General features: G+C 38.1%; 1 pseudogene; it reads left to right on the top strand.

The window, feature by feature from the left end:
- Window positions 1–3,153: 3,153 nt before the first annotated feature.
- LOC108491525 lies at window positions 3,154–3,913 on the top strand (annotated as a pseudogene).
- The last annotated feature ends 11,422 nt before the right edge of the window (window positions 3,914–15,335 follow it).

Raw genomic sequence — 15,335 nt, 5'->3', positions numbered from 1 at the left:
TCTATGTGCCTTTCTAATGAGGTTTCAGGGGCATCACTTTTCCCTCTGGGTTCCCTAGCCCCAGAGAGTCATTCATCTCTACTCTTTTTCCTTCCATCCAACCTCCTTCCTCTACCCCCAATCGCAGGACCTTCATTATCCCCATCCTCCCACCAACAACACCTGCCTCCCACCATCCCCCCTTTCCTGACTTCCCTCCACCCACACCATGCCCCTTTGTCCCTCTGTCTTCCCTCCTCAGTTGTATACTCCCACTTTCCACACCTCCCCCCTTGTAACATCTGTTCTCAACTATCTTTCTTTTTGTGTTCTTTCTTTTCCCTTAGCTCCCTGTATTCTTTCCATTTTCCTGGCTTCTGGTGTTAATCAAAGTACATACTCATATATAAGGGATTGGTGCTACAGTCCAGAAATGAGGGAGGACATACTTTGCTTTCTTTTCTGTGTTTGTGTTACTTCACTTAGTATAACACTCTATGGGTTCATCAATTTCCTGCAAATTTCATAATTTTGTCTTTTCTTACTACTGAGTGAACTCCACTGAGTAGATGTGCCAACATTTTCATTATCCAGTCATCAGTTGAGGGACTTTTTGTTGTTTCAATTTCTCAGCTATTATGAAGAGAACAGCAACAAGCATGAATGCACAGGTATCTCTAAAGTAGGATGAGTCCTTGGATATATGCCAAGGAGTGGTAAAACTGGATCATATGATAGGTTCAGTTTTAGTTTTTTGAGAGTTCACCACACTGCTTTCCATAGTGGTTGCAAAGTTTACATTCCTAGCAGCAGAAAATGAGTATTCCCCCTTTCTCCACATCCTCACCAGCATTTGGTGTCTTTTGTTCTCCTGATCTTAGCCAGTCTGACTGGAGTAAGATGGAATCTTAAATTGGTTTTGATCTGCATTTTGCTAATTGCTAAGAATATTGAGCACTTTTAAAGATATTTCTTGGTCATATTTATTTCTTCATTTGAAAACTCTTCAGTTCTATAGTCCATCTTTTTTATTGGGTCATTTATTTTCTTGTTTGTATTGTGAGTTCTTTATGTATTCTGGATATTAATCCTCTGTCTAATGTGTAGCTGGTGAAGATTTTCTCCCACTCGGTGGATTTCCTCTTCCCTTCCTTGGTTGTTTCTTTTGCTGTACAGAAGCTTTATAGTTGAATGACAGCCCACTTAGTGATTGTTAACCCTAATACCTGAGCAGCTGATGTCTGATTTAGAAAGTTCTTTCTTATGCCTGTATCTTGGAGGTTTCTGTCCATGTTTTCTTCTAGCAGTTTCAGAGTTTCAGGTTTTATACTGAGGTCTTTGGTCCATTTGGAACTGACTCTTGTGCAGGGTGAAAGATAAGGGTTCAGTTTCATCGTTCTGCAGGTGGAGATCCAGTTTTGCCAGCACCATTTGTTGAAGATGCTGTCTATCCTCCATTGTGTGTTCTTAGCACTTTTGTCAAATATCAGCAGGCTGAAATTGCATGTACTCATGTCTGAATCTTCTGCTGTGTTCCACTATCTACATGTCTATTTTTCTGCCAGTGCTATGCAGTTTTTAGGACTATAGCTCTGTAATATTACATGGATCTGCTATGGTGATCCAACCAGCATTGTTCTTTTGGCCCACTGCTTTGGCTATCCAGGTATTGGGAACTCTGGGTTGCTTTGCTGAGTGGGGGGCCCAGCTCTGGGAACAGAGAGACTGATCTGTGGCAGAGTAACAACTCTTGGACTTGAGCTTTACTCCCCAATAAGCTACAAGCCAACTTTATTCTCTAACAGCAAGCTTATATACCAAAGAGGGGCTAGTGCGTACATGCAGAGTCCAGGGTGCATGTGAAGTTCATTTCAGACAAAGACAAAGGGTGCTCATATTATGTTTCACATAGGTTTATCAATCCTTAGCGTGGGCAGAGGGCCATTTGTACAAGACCAGGGAGTGTGTCAGAGCTTATTAACTAAGATATCTTAATTTTAATTACACACACACACACTTGGTGGTATTGATCAGGGTTTTTTTCACCTCTAGATCAAGGAAGTCAAGATATTTTTCTCAGAACAAAGAGATTGTAAACTTTTAACCTGGCCAGCTGCCTTTTGCTAGTCATTGCAGTGTTCTACATGACAGGGCTATAAGACCCCTTTTAGAAGAGGCTGCATCCTGTTCAAAAGTTCATGCCTAACTTGTCCTGAGTTCAGCCATCTTGGTTTCCATCTTGGGGTCTTTTGTTATTTTAGGATGAGTTTTTTCAAACTCTATGATGGATGTCATGGGTATTTTGATTGGGATTGCATTGAATATATAGATTGCTTTTGGTAAGACAATCATTTTTACAATATTGATTGTACCAAACCATGAGCATCGTAGGCCTTTCTATCTCTTAGTATCTTCCTCTGTTTCTTTTATAAAGATTTGAAAGTTTCATTGACCAGATCATTAATGTCTTTGGTTAGGTTTATTCCTAAATATTTTATTTTATTTTTTTGAGGTTATGTGAATGGGAGGGTTTCCTTGAATGCTTTTTCTGGTTACTTATTATTGGTATATAGAAAGGCTACTGATTTTTATAAGGTGATTTTGTAACTTGCTATTTTACTGAAAGTATTAATCATTCCTAACAGTTTTCTGGTGGAATTTTTGTGATCTTTCTTAGCTGTGATTGAAAGATGCCTCTTCAACTAGCTCAAGTCCTTGCTGTTGATAAAGAAACCCTTGAGCATTACTACTGTTGAGTGTGGTTGCTATGTCCTTCTCTAGGATAGCTGGGAGGTGGTAAAACAAGGTGGCCATTCTTTTCCAAAACATTGGCCAGCACACATAGCTGCATGAATCTTGGCTCTCCAATGAGTTTATAGGAAGGAAAGTCTTGTGTATCTTATCTCCATTCACCCAAATCCAGTGTTTCACAGTGAAGGAGTCCATCTCCCTAATGCTGTAGGCAGCATGGACTTTATCAGTTTTCCTACCAACACAGTCATTTTGTATCACCTTACTCTTAGAAGTGGACTTTTGCCTTGGTACATTTCACCCAGCTGCATCAAGGTTATTTGCATATTCCTCCCTAGGGGAAGACTTCTACTTACAAATCCAATACAAAAGCTAACTTCTGTTCTTTCAGTGTTTACTGACGCCTCAGATTAGTTTCTCAGAATGATGTGCCCTGCTCAGCTCCTGGGGCTACTAATGCTCTGGATCTCTGGTGAGGACCAAGACAGAAATGAGGAAGGGATTGTGGAGAGATGGAGACCTCCTGGCCCTGCTGATGTCCATATGTGTTCTGTCCATATGTGACATTTGCAAGTCTGTTCCCCAGGAAGGGTTTGTAGGGTTTAGATTTGTGAGAATGATGGAAAGGGAATCACTACACCGTGTCAATCCTAAGTATGAATGAGGACTGTTCAGGTTATTTCTAGAAAGTCTTCATACTCTCTCCATGTAGGGATATTTACATTGAATATTTTCAGATTATGAATGAAAGTCATGAACATGACAAGTAGAAAATAAATAGCAGGAGAAAAATTCAATTAAAATACTCTCATGCTTATACATAACTTTTCATTTCTCTCTTATAATTGCAGTTTCTACTGAGGATATTGTGATGACCCAGACTCCACTCTCCCTGACTGTCACCCTTGGAGAGTCAGCCTCCATTTCCTGCAGGTCTAGTAAGAGCCTCCTCGATAGCGATGGGGACACCTATTTGAATCGGTACCTGCAGAGACCAGGCCAGTCTCCATAGCTTCTGATCTATGATGTTTCCAACTGTGCCCCTGGGGTCCCTGATAGGTTCAGTGGCAGTGGGTCAGAGACAAATTTCATACTGAAAATCAACAGAGTGGAGCCTGAGGATATTGGTGTCTGTTACTGTGAGCAATACCTAGAATATCCTCCCACAGTGACAGAGCCCTGAACACAAACCTCCTTGCTTAGGGAGATCAAGCTGTCACATGAGTTTCTTGGTTGAGGAACAACATAGCAAATTCTCTAAGCTTATGTGAAAAGATGCTGAAGGACTCGGAATAGTTTATAGCTGATATCTTAGAAATAGTGATATCTCTTTGCTCTTTCAGCTACCATCTGTCTTCTCTGACATTTTTGATATTATATAAATAACTGGAGAAGAGAAAAAGGGGGGAAAAAAGAGAAACAAAGTGAGCACTGAATGGTCAGATCATCTTTGTTCTCCCTACCCCGTGAACCAACAATGATGATACTAACCATGAATCACAGCCACGTGATTGAGTTTAAGCTGATCTGTGTCACCCAAAATTATTAAAAAAATTTTTGTATTTATTTTCTTCTTTGTTAGTAAGTTTTTAGTATATGTGAAGCAGGAAAACATTTGATGTTGTTCTAGTTTGCTTTGTTCTGCTTTGATCAAACACTGACCAAAACCAACTTTGGGAGAAAAGGATCTATTTCATTTTACAATTTACAGGTCACAATCTATCCCTGAGAGAAATCAGGGCCGGTATTGAAGGCAAGATCTGAAACAGAGATGCTGAAGGAAGCTGCTCACTGGCATCTTTCCCCTGACTTGCTCAGCTAACTTTCTTGTCCAGAACAGAACCCCCTCCCCAGGGATGGCACCCCCCAAAGCGGTCTTGGCTATCTTACACTAATTAGAAATCAAGAAAATACTCCCACAGACATGCCCACAAGCCAATCTGATTGAGGAATTTCCTCTGTTGTGATTCTTCCTTTCCAGGTGTTCTAGGTTTGTGTCTAGTTGACAAAATTATACCCTGCAAAATCCACCCTCTGTAAACTTTGAAAGGTAAATGCATCACTTTAACCATAACCTTTTCTTATTTGTTCCCAATATCTCATGTTAATCTGATACTACAAAACACAATACAACTTTATATGTTCAGCAGTCTCTAAAGATTTCTAATGGCATAAAAGTTCAATGCCTTTTTAAAAAATTCTAGTCTCTCAGCTGTGGGCTTCTGTGAAATCAAATTTTATTTCATAGCTCTTATTCCATGTGGGAAGAAACAGGGCACAAAATATAAATTGCTTAAAGCCAACCCCAAATCTAGCAGGGTAGCACAAACCCTGTAGCTCACTATCTGGCAACTGGGACTCACTCATAGTCTTAGGCTCCAAAGTGCTTGGGCAATTCTACTTCTCTGGTTCTGCTATCTGTATCACACATCGCCTGTTTGTAGATTCAGACTGCCTCTATTCCCCACTTGCTACTCTCCTTGGGGGTCATGAAACAGTGCTGGCATCACAAATATGCCAGGGTTTCCACTGCAACTGAGCCTGGACCTTCACCATTGGCCTCCCCTGGACTCTCATAGTTCCAAACCTCAGTATCTCTCCATAACCTATTCATGTCTTCAAAACTAGGATCATGTGAAAGATGCCCACACATTGCCAAGTTTGACTTCCAGGCTAAGATGCAGTCTTGGTCCTCCTTAGACAACAGCTTTTATGAGCTAACCCTCTCCAAGAGATTTCACCTCAATGAGGTTGATATCTTGTTAACCACAGAAAATTCATAAGCTCCAGGTAAACAACGGTGATTATTCAAGTGAAGTACAGCTCTCACTGCAATAGATTCTTACGACAGAATACCACAAAACAGCCCTAGTAGTCTTTGATTCTCTTGGAAACTTTAAAATCCAGACAACCATTATCCACATTTCTCTCAGCACAACTGTTTCAAGCTTTACAGGAACATTGCTTTAAGCTCTGAATAGTCGTGGCTTTGTCAGCAAAAATTTCTAAAGCATTCCACAATCGTCCCTAAACTACAACATCTTTAAGTCCATCCCAGCAACAGACTACTCTCTGGTACCAATTTATGCCCTAGTTTGCTTTCTGTACCTGTAATTTTAAAAAAGTGATCAAAACAATCTTTGGGAGGAAAGGGTTTATTTCATCTTATAATTCCCAGTTCACAATCCATCACTAAGGGAAGTAGAAGTAGAAGTTGAGGAAGGATCGTTGCAAAAATTGATACAAAGATCACAGAGAAAAGATGCTTATGAGTTTGTTTCCCCGGCTTACTCAGCTACTTTTCTTGCACAGTCCTTGCCTGCTTTCTCAGGGGTGGCACCACTGAGAGTGGTCTGGGCCCTTCTATACCAATTAGCAATCCAGAAAATGCACACAGACATGCCCACAGGCCTGTGTAATGGAGGAAATGACTCAGTTGAGATTCCTTCTTCCCAGATACATCTAGGTTGTATCAAGTTGTGAAAATCTAACCAATACAGATGTTAAGATACTGCTTCTGTGTCATCTCAACATTTCTCACATTCACTTAACATATTTCTTTGTACAGAATAGGAAGGAAGAGCACTAAATACTACTTTTTGAGGAAGAGACTGAGGAACACCTTTAATTTTTAATTTTTAATTCTATACCACAGCTTAGAGAATGCACAAAAAACAAAGGCAGTTCTCAGAGAGTTCATGGTCAGCCTTGTCTATGTTGAGAGTTCCAGACCAGCTAGAGTTGCATAGTGAGACCCTGACTCAGAATACAGACAAGAACCAAAAACAAACAAGCAAAAAAAAAAAGTCTCAAAGGATTTATTCAGTCTCAGTTGGCATGGCGATATAGAATGGACATTTTCAGAACTACAAAGTTGTAATTTAGAAAAAATAATATAAAACTGGAAACAGTGGGGGCTGGAGAGATGGCTCAGTGGTTAAGAACCCTAACCCTAACCCTAACCCACATGTCAGCTAACAACTGTCTATAACTCCAGTCCTAGGGAATCTGACAGCCTCTTCTGACCTCCACGGGCATTGCCTGACATGGGTACACTTACTTACATACAGGCAATATACGCATACACATTTAAAAAAAAACTGAAACAGTGAAAGGACATGAGGGGTATAAAACATGAATGAATAAAAGATAATAAAACATAAAACAAACAAAAACAAAACAACTTTAAAATAAGGTCAACATTTAAGCTCAAGGAGGGCAGAGAGGAGGCTCTGGATGAATTTCTGAGAGGCTGACATCCTGTCTTCTTACCTGTGTCAGGTAAGAAGCAATGATTCTGGCTATGGCAGCATTGTACACCTGCCAGGAAATAAAAACAATAGTTGCTAGGAGTGGAAAGCCAGAGAATAAAGGACTGGAGTCCTAGGAACAAGAGCAAGACATACAGTTGGAGTTGTAGAAGTAAATTGAAAAATCAGCATAGTTCAAAACAGTATAAGAAGGAAAGAGTCAAGACTTGCAAACTACAAATTTGAAACTTGATTGAAAAAGTAATCTAAAGCAAAACTTTCTACATCAAAGAAATAAAGAAGAGAAGGATGATTTACCTGAAAGCAATTAAAAACAAGAATTTGGATAAGGGAAAATGCTGGAGGGTGTCTGGCTATTTAGGGCACCCTCACTCTCCTAAAGAGAACCTGTCTAGCCTACTTGGATCCCTTTTGTTCCTCCAATAACAAATCAAAAGAGAGAGCCTGAGGCAAAGACCAACTAACTATTCATACTGGATCAAAAGCCACCAACCTACATCAACAATATGAAGAGTCAAACTTCAACTCATAAAAGGCAGGTTTGAGGTTTTTTTTTTTTTTTTAAAGGAATAAGAAGTAGTTTATCTGGAGCCAAATATGAGTGACCACAACCTGGGAACAATACCAGAAACACAAGATAGAAAGAGATCCATATGCCCAGACAACAAGAAAAACAAATACACATTAGATGAAAAACCAAAATATGTCCCCACCAAATACCACCAATCCTGTAAAAGTGTTTTACAATTAAAGAACTACCTAGAGGAACCCCGGGACACATAATTTAAAAACATAATCATAAACATGATCAAAGAATTCAGTAACTTTAAAGAACACATAAACAACCCAAAGAATTCAAGAAGATAGGGATAAACTCCTGACTGAAATTCAAGAAAATGCAAACATATGGATCAATGAAATGACAAAGGCAATGCAGGCTTTGAAAATTGAATTCACGAAAGAGATAAAAATATTAAAAAGGGCACTGGATAAATGGTTAAGAGCACTGGTTGCTCTCACAGAGGACCCAGGTTTGATTCAGAACACCCACACGGCACATAACAACCATCCATAATTCCAGGGGAATCTGACGCTGTCTTCTGACCTCCGCAGGCATTGCACAACATGGGTGTACTTACATATATGCAGGTAATACACTCACACACATAAAATAAAAATGATAAATAAAATATTTTAAATAAATATTGAAATAAACTCAGGCTGAAATGAAGATGGAGTTGAAAAACTCAACAGACCAATTTGAAATGATAGGAAAAATATCCTCACCCAACAGAATGCATGAAACTGAAAACTGAGTATCAAGACTGAATGATAAAGTGGAAGAATTGGATGACTCAAAGAAAGAATATGAAAAAAATTTCAGAAACACAGGAATGGAATATACAGGAACTGTTGGACACCATAAAAAGACCAAATTGGTGCATCATATTCATAGAGGAAGAATCCCAGATCAATGGCAAAGACCAGATCGTCAACAGGATTATAGAATAAAATTTCCCTAAATCAAGGAAAGATATATTTATACAGATATAAGAAGCACATACAACACAGGATATATACAGGAGCAGAACAGAAACTCTCTAGAACATATCTTGCATATCATAAGATAAAAACCATACATAACAGAGAATACTGAAAGATAGAAGAGAGAAATAGCAAGTCACATATAAAGGATAATTCATCACAATTACAGCTCTAATCATATCCATTAAAAAATCAAAATGACCACAAATAAATGACTTAATCATACAACTTAAGGATCTGTAAAACGACAATTCAAACTCAAGAGATGAGAAGAAATAGGAAAATAAGAGCAGAAATTGTTGAAATGGAAACAAAGAAAATAGTGCAAAGAATCAATTAATTTAAGAGCTGGTTCTTTGAAAAGTTAAACAAGATAGACTGACTTTTAGCCCATTTAACCAAAAGAAAGAGCAAATCCAAATCAGGCAAACCAGAGATTAAAGGTCAAAAATCACAACAGGTAACAAAATGTTCCAGAACATTATGATGGAATACTTTAAAAATCTATACTCTATTAAATTTGAAAATCTAAAAGAAAATGATGACTTTCTAAATTAATGGAAACCATCACAGTTAAACCAAGAAGAGATTAACAGCTTAAGCAGGCCTATAAAAAACAAGGAAATTTAAACAGTAATACAATTGCTCCAAACTAAAAAAAAGCCAAGTCCCAGATGAATTCACAGCAGAATCAGACCTTCAAAGGAGATCTACAATCAACAGTACTGAAATTATTCAAAATGATAGAAACACAGGGATGAGCTCACAAGGTACATCTGAGTACACAAACTTGACTTAATAGACCTTAGCATACATGGCAGAATGTATGAAATTCTGTGGGCTGACTATGGGGGGTGAGGGGCACTGCACTTAGTGGAGTGGTTCTAAATATGATTAAGATGTATTGTATGAAATGCACAAAATTTAATAAAACTATACATTGAAAACACAGGCTAGAAACACAGGGTGAATGCTCAGACTCCTTCTATGATGCCAGTGTTGCTCTAATACCAAATCCAGGAAAAGACACAACAAAACCAGAAGACAATAGGCGCATAATCCATAATGAACATAGATACAAAAATTCTAAAGAGAATATTCTCAATTCACATACAGGTACATATAAAAAAATCATCCACAATGATCAGGTAGGCTTTATTCTAAAGATGTGTGAATGGTTTAAATTATGTAAGACAGTAAATATAATAAAGCATACAAATGGACTTAAAGACAAAAATCACATGATCATTTCAGTAGTCTCAGAAAAGGCCTTTGACAAAATGCAGCATTCATTCATGATAAAATTCCTAGATGTAATTAGACTGGAATGAACATACCTCAATATAATTAGGGCTACATACAACAAGTCCATAGTCAACATCATTCAGAATGGGGAGAAACTTGAAGCATTCCCACTAAAATCATAAACCAGACAAAGGCTGTCATCTATCCCAAGTCCTTTTCTGTACAGTGCTTGAATTGCTAGCTAGGGATAGAAATTAAAGGGGTACAAATTGGAAAAGAGGTCAAATTATCCTCATTTGCAGATGATATATTGTACATACGAAATCCCCAAAACTCTGCCAGAAAAGTTCTAGAAATAATAAGCACTACCAGCCAAGTGGCAAGTTCCAAATTCAGTCTACAAAAATCAGTATCCTTTCTATATACAAATAACCACCAATCAGAGAAAGTTTGAGGAAACACTTCCATTCACAAAAGCCTTGAGAAATAAAATATCTAGGGATAAAATTGCTGAGGAAGATATTAAAGGCCTGTTTAACAAAAACTTTAAATTTTTGAAGAGTTTAAGGAAGACACAAGCAGATAGAAAGATCTCCTACACTCCATGGATTGGTAGAATATATATACTGAAAATGATCATCCTACCGAAAATTATTTACACATTCACTGCAAGTCCATTAAAAATAGTCACGACATTCCTCAGAAAATTAGAAAAAAAATTCTAAAATTCATATGGAAACACAAGAGACCCTGGAGAGTCAAAGCAATCAGTCTTGAGCACAAAGAACAATGTTGGGGGGATTGCCATTCCAAGCCTCAATCTATATTACAGAGCCGTAATCATAAAACAGCATAGTATGTCACAAAAACAGACCTATAGATCAGTGAAACAAAGTAGAAAATGCAACCATGACTGCATCCATTTAGAGCCACCTGTATTTGACAAAGGTGCCAAGAACAAACACTGGAGGAAAGACAGCATCTTCAACAAATGATGTGGCAAAATTAGATCTCCATGTGCAAAAGAATGAATTTAGACCCATACCTGTCACCCTGCACAAAAGTCAACTTCAAATTTATCAAAGACCTCACTGTGAAACCTGAACTATTGAAACTGTTAGAAGAACATACAGTGAATACCAGAATGGGTGGAGTCTCAGCCTTGAAAGAGACTGTCTCTCCCCTTCCCAGAAGCCATCATTTGCCTAAATTTTCTTAGATTGGGTTGAGATATTTTTACCTACTTCCCCATGTCTATACTGTGATTTAGTCTGGTTTGAGCTTGCATGGCACTTGTGCATGCTCTTACCATTTCCATGAGTTCATATAAATAACTGAGCAGATGTCTAGAATACTGTGAGTCCTTGTATTTTCTACCATCTCTGGTTCATGAGCCTTGGAAGCCAGAAGATTGATACAAGTTTCCTATTCAGGGATAAACATACTACATATAGCCTCTTGTTCTCTGCACACTGACCAGTTGTGAGTTTCTGTGTTAATTGGCATCTGCTACATAAATAAATCTCTGCTGAGAGTTTAGAGTTGCATTAATCTATGGGTATAACAATAATTCATTAGGAACCAGTTGAATATGATAACTAATTAGGAGAAAACTAGTATTGGGCTCTCCCCTATGTTCTGTGACCTGTCTAGGTTCCTAAGTGAGATATCAATGTCAGGTATGGAGCTCCATCCTATAAAGTGGAACTTAAATCCAATTATGGAGTAGTTGGTTACTTCCATAGTATTCATGCCACTATTGCACCTGTGGGCATATTTTGTTGGGCCAGTTTTGTAATTCACAAAATTCACATTCACAACTGTATATGTTTGGTAATTATTTTTCCTTCCAGTAGGATGCATATCACCTTTCAGCACTATGAACACTAGACAGTAGAGATGAAGCTGTAACTGGAGTTTAAAGCACTATGTTGAAAAGGAATGAGCTAAGGTAGAAAATCAATAGATGGTCCAACCCCTGTTTTAAGGCCTAAAAACCACAACAATGACTAGCACAGCAAACTATATAGTGGCATTTTGTCTTGGGGTAATCAACAGCTACCTAATCTGATCTAAATCCACTCAGTTGGAGGGAATTCATGTAGGATACTGTAAATAGTCAAACACATATGACTTGAGAAGTCATAGAGCTTAGAGAAAACCCCAAGGCTGCTACATTCCTAGACAAATGTAATTTCTTATTATTTGCTAAATATGTACCCTTATATTTACAGACAAGTATGCCAGTCACCACTTATCAAAGAAGCTTCATTTGCAACAGATAGACATTATTACACAGGGGAAATAGGACACAACCATGCTCCCGTATGTAACTTCTCACCTGTTTCTCTACAAGTAAGCTTAATAAGCTCATATTTTCCCCAGAGTGAACTTTGATGGACTTGCTCCTCAATTTGTCATTGGAATCTTAGAGGGGGGTAGATATTATTCATATCTCCCCTGGGAAAAAGATCTAGCAATATGAGGGCATGTGTGAGGAGATGAAGGGGAGACACTAGGGGTGGAAATGGTGTAAGCTTTTTATTCAGTTTTCTTAATTTACTTTTGTGTGTATGTATGTTTTGTGTGCATGCATATAACTGCACCTGTTTCATAGAATGTTCACAGAGGGACACAAGATGGTGTTGTATCACCTGTAACTGGCATTTTGGAGGGTTGTTAGCTTCCAAATGGGTGGCAGGAACTGAACCCGGGTCCTCTGCAAGAGCAGCCAGTACTCTTTAACTGCTGAGTCATTATGTGGGTGAGTGTACATGGGCCAAAACACAGCACAGGGTTGGTTCAGTAACAGTGGGTCTGGACTTGATTATTATCTCCCTATCAGTAGCCGGGAGTCTGAGGATGTAAAATTACTGTCAACAAGCTAGGAATTACTCTCCCACAGTAATACAGTTCATAAAATAAGCCACCCAGGAAAGCAGAACCTGAGTCTGGGTTGCCCAGTTGTTTTCTGGGTGTCTCTATCTGTTGAAAGTATTTCTCAGATGGAGTCAGTCTCTGAAGTTCACTTTGAGTTAAAAGGGCCAAGAGAGGCTCCTGAGAATCCCAAGTCTCTTTTTTCTCCATCAGTCCAGCTATAGGGACATGGCATTTCTTCTGGTTTAATTAACAGCAGAGATCATGACTCTTGAGTATTCTGGTTCATGGCATAAATAGAAATTCACATAGTAATGAAGAGGCAATCCTGAGATTATTAAGCAGAATTTAAAAAACTATAGAGAATGCGAGTCTAGGCTACACTCTTTGAAAGGCTGGTTTATGTTGGGAAAAGGTGACTGTAAAAACGGGATTCCCTGAGGCAGCCGTAAAGTCCAGAGCTCATCAACCACTGAAAGTGCACCCTGCCTAATCAGCAGTCTTTTGACTTGTCTGTAAAATCCAGAGGCAAGTTGTCTGTGCTGTTAGCTACAGGCAAGACTTTGCATGTGATTTTCCAGTCCTTTCCTCTATTCACCTGCATGTCCGTGGATGTCAGTGAATACTGAATCACCCTGTTTTGCATTTTCACATCTCAGATAAGCCTCTTTTAAAGCATATCCACAGGAAATCATAGAGGAAAAGGTGGCCATGGAAAATGTGCTTGCAGAAGTGATAGTAGAGAATTGGTAGCTCACATTCCAGAGTTATAAGAAAAGAAAGTTAGACAAATTATGGCAGCAGAGTTGATTTGAGCAAAATAACACTTAGTGAATTGAGTAGCTGCCTAATTCAGAATAGGAGTGTAAAAATCTTCCCTAGTCAGTTACTGGCTTTATCAGTTACTCACCCTGTGACATCAGTATGTTTACTGAAATTTCCTGTTCCTTCCAAACTATGTCAGTGCACAGTAACAGTATCTATTATGCTTTCCTCTACAGTTTCAAAAGCGTGATATATGTTAGTATAGTTTATTTTTACTATTATTAAAATATTTAAACTATGTCTCTATTAGTAGGAGAAAGGGTAACACCAAAGGGAGAAAATGTACTAAATTGACCCAAAGAGCATATGACTTTTAAATATGGAGTTATGAAACATTCTAATCCTTCCTCCTTATCACAAGTTGTTGCCATCTATATACATTATTTTCATGGAATTAAATATTTAAAGTCTGAATTACTTCACTCAGTTACCTTTACTAAACTCGTCCAAATATGATGTTTTTGTAAATTTCCCAGAAGATATTCAGGCCCAGTTTTCTTTGAAAACAGTACCTAAAGTTTTATTTGTTTCATTTACAAATGTATTAGACTTCAGATAAAATTTCCAGAGATTACACTGTACTTCAAACTATTTCATGTATCTTGGATAGTTACTTTTCCAGGGCTTTGATGTTGTTCTGAAGTACTTTGATGAAGATCCCATTGTTCAGATGTTGAGGGCTCTGCATTGGCTCCATCAAGACAAATGAAGAAATATCAGATCATTACTCTATTTTAATGATTAGCTATTAACAGAATGACAAGCTTGAATTAAGGCATGATTACCTTCCAAAACTTTATAGTAAGAACCTATTAATGAAAACTCCACATACTTGTGTCACAAGACATGGGGAAATCAGGCCAGTACTGACATAGAAACTTCATCCCTACGGGCCAGGTTTCAAAGTGCTGAAAAGTGCTATGCATGCTACCAGAGAAAAGTAATCAGCAATCTTACCCAGCTATGAATCCTCTGAACTACAATAATGACTGGGCCTGACAAGGTAGGCTTACTGGTGAAATAGTTGCACAATAAACCTACAAGTTGCACCATTATTGTATTCAAGAACCTGTGGCTATACTGTTTATCTATGTAGATGTTCTTGTCTGAAATTAGGTGTGCATATATGTTTGTGTGAAGGAATGCGGAACCTAAAGGTCAACTGTTGGTAGCAATTCTCAGGACACTGTCCAGCAGCTAATTTTTCTAGACAGGGACTCTCACTTTTACATAGAAATCATAGAATTTGCTTTGCTGGCTGGCAAGCAAATTTGAGGAATCCACAGTCCTCCACCCCCCTAGAGCTGAAATTCCATGTGCACACTAATATACCTGACTCATTTTACTTGGGTTATGGGGATTAAACTCCAGTCCTGATGCTTGCATAACAAGCAATTAAATGAGGGATCTGTCTCCCCAACCTATTTTTACCCTTTTTATTTATTCCAAGCCATTAATTTATAGGCTGGTGTCATGTAGGTTTTATGGTAAATTTTTCTTTTTCAGTTAATCCTGTCTGAAAAAATCCTCTGGAAACACCTCTGAGAGATTTTTCTAGCTAATTTTAAATTTAATCATTGTGGCAATGAATATCAACCATCACATGAATGAAATTATTAAAAAGAAATCTTACACTAGGCATGCTCCCATGATATTGGATCTATCTATCTATCTATCTATCTATCTATCTATCTATCTATCTATCTATCTATCCATCTATCTATCTATGTATGTATATATCTTTGTATCTATCTTCCTTCTCTCTATGATTTATATCATCAGTCATCCATTTATGTATCATGTAGGCATCTGACATCGATCTAACTTTCTATTTATCACCTC

The sequence above is a fragment of the Nannospalax galili genome, unplaced genomic scaffold (genome assembly GCF_000622305.1).
Source record: "Nannospalax galili isolate Female #2095 unplaced genomic scaffold, S.galili_v1.0 scaffold564, whole genome shotgun sequence".
Taxonomy (NCBI): Eukaryota; Metazoa; Chordata; class Mammalia; order Rodentia; family Spalacidae; genus Nannospalax; species Nannospalax galili.
The sequence above is the reverse complement of the archived record's forward strand: the minus strand, read 5'-3'. Positions and strand labels throughout refer to the sequence as shown.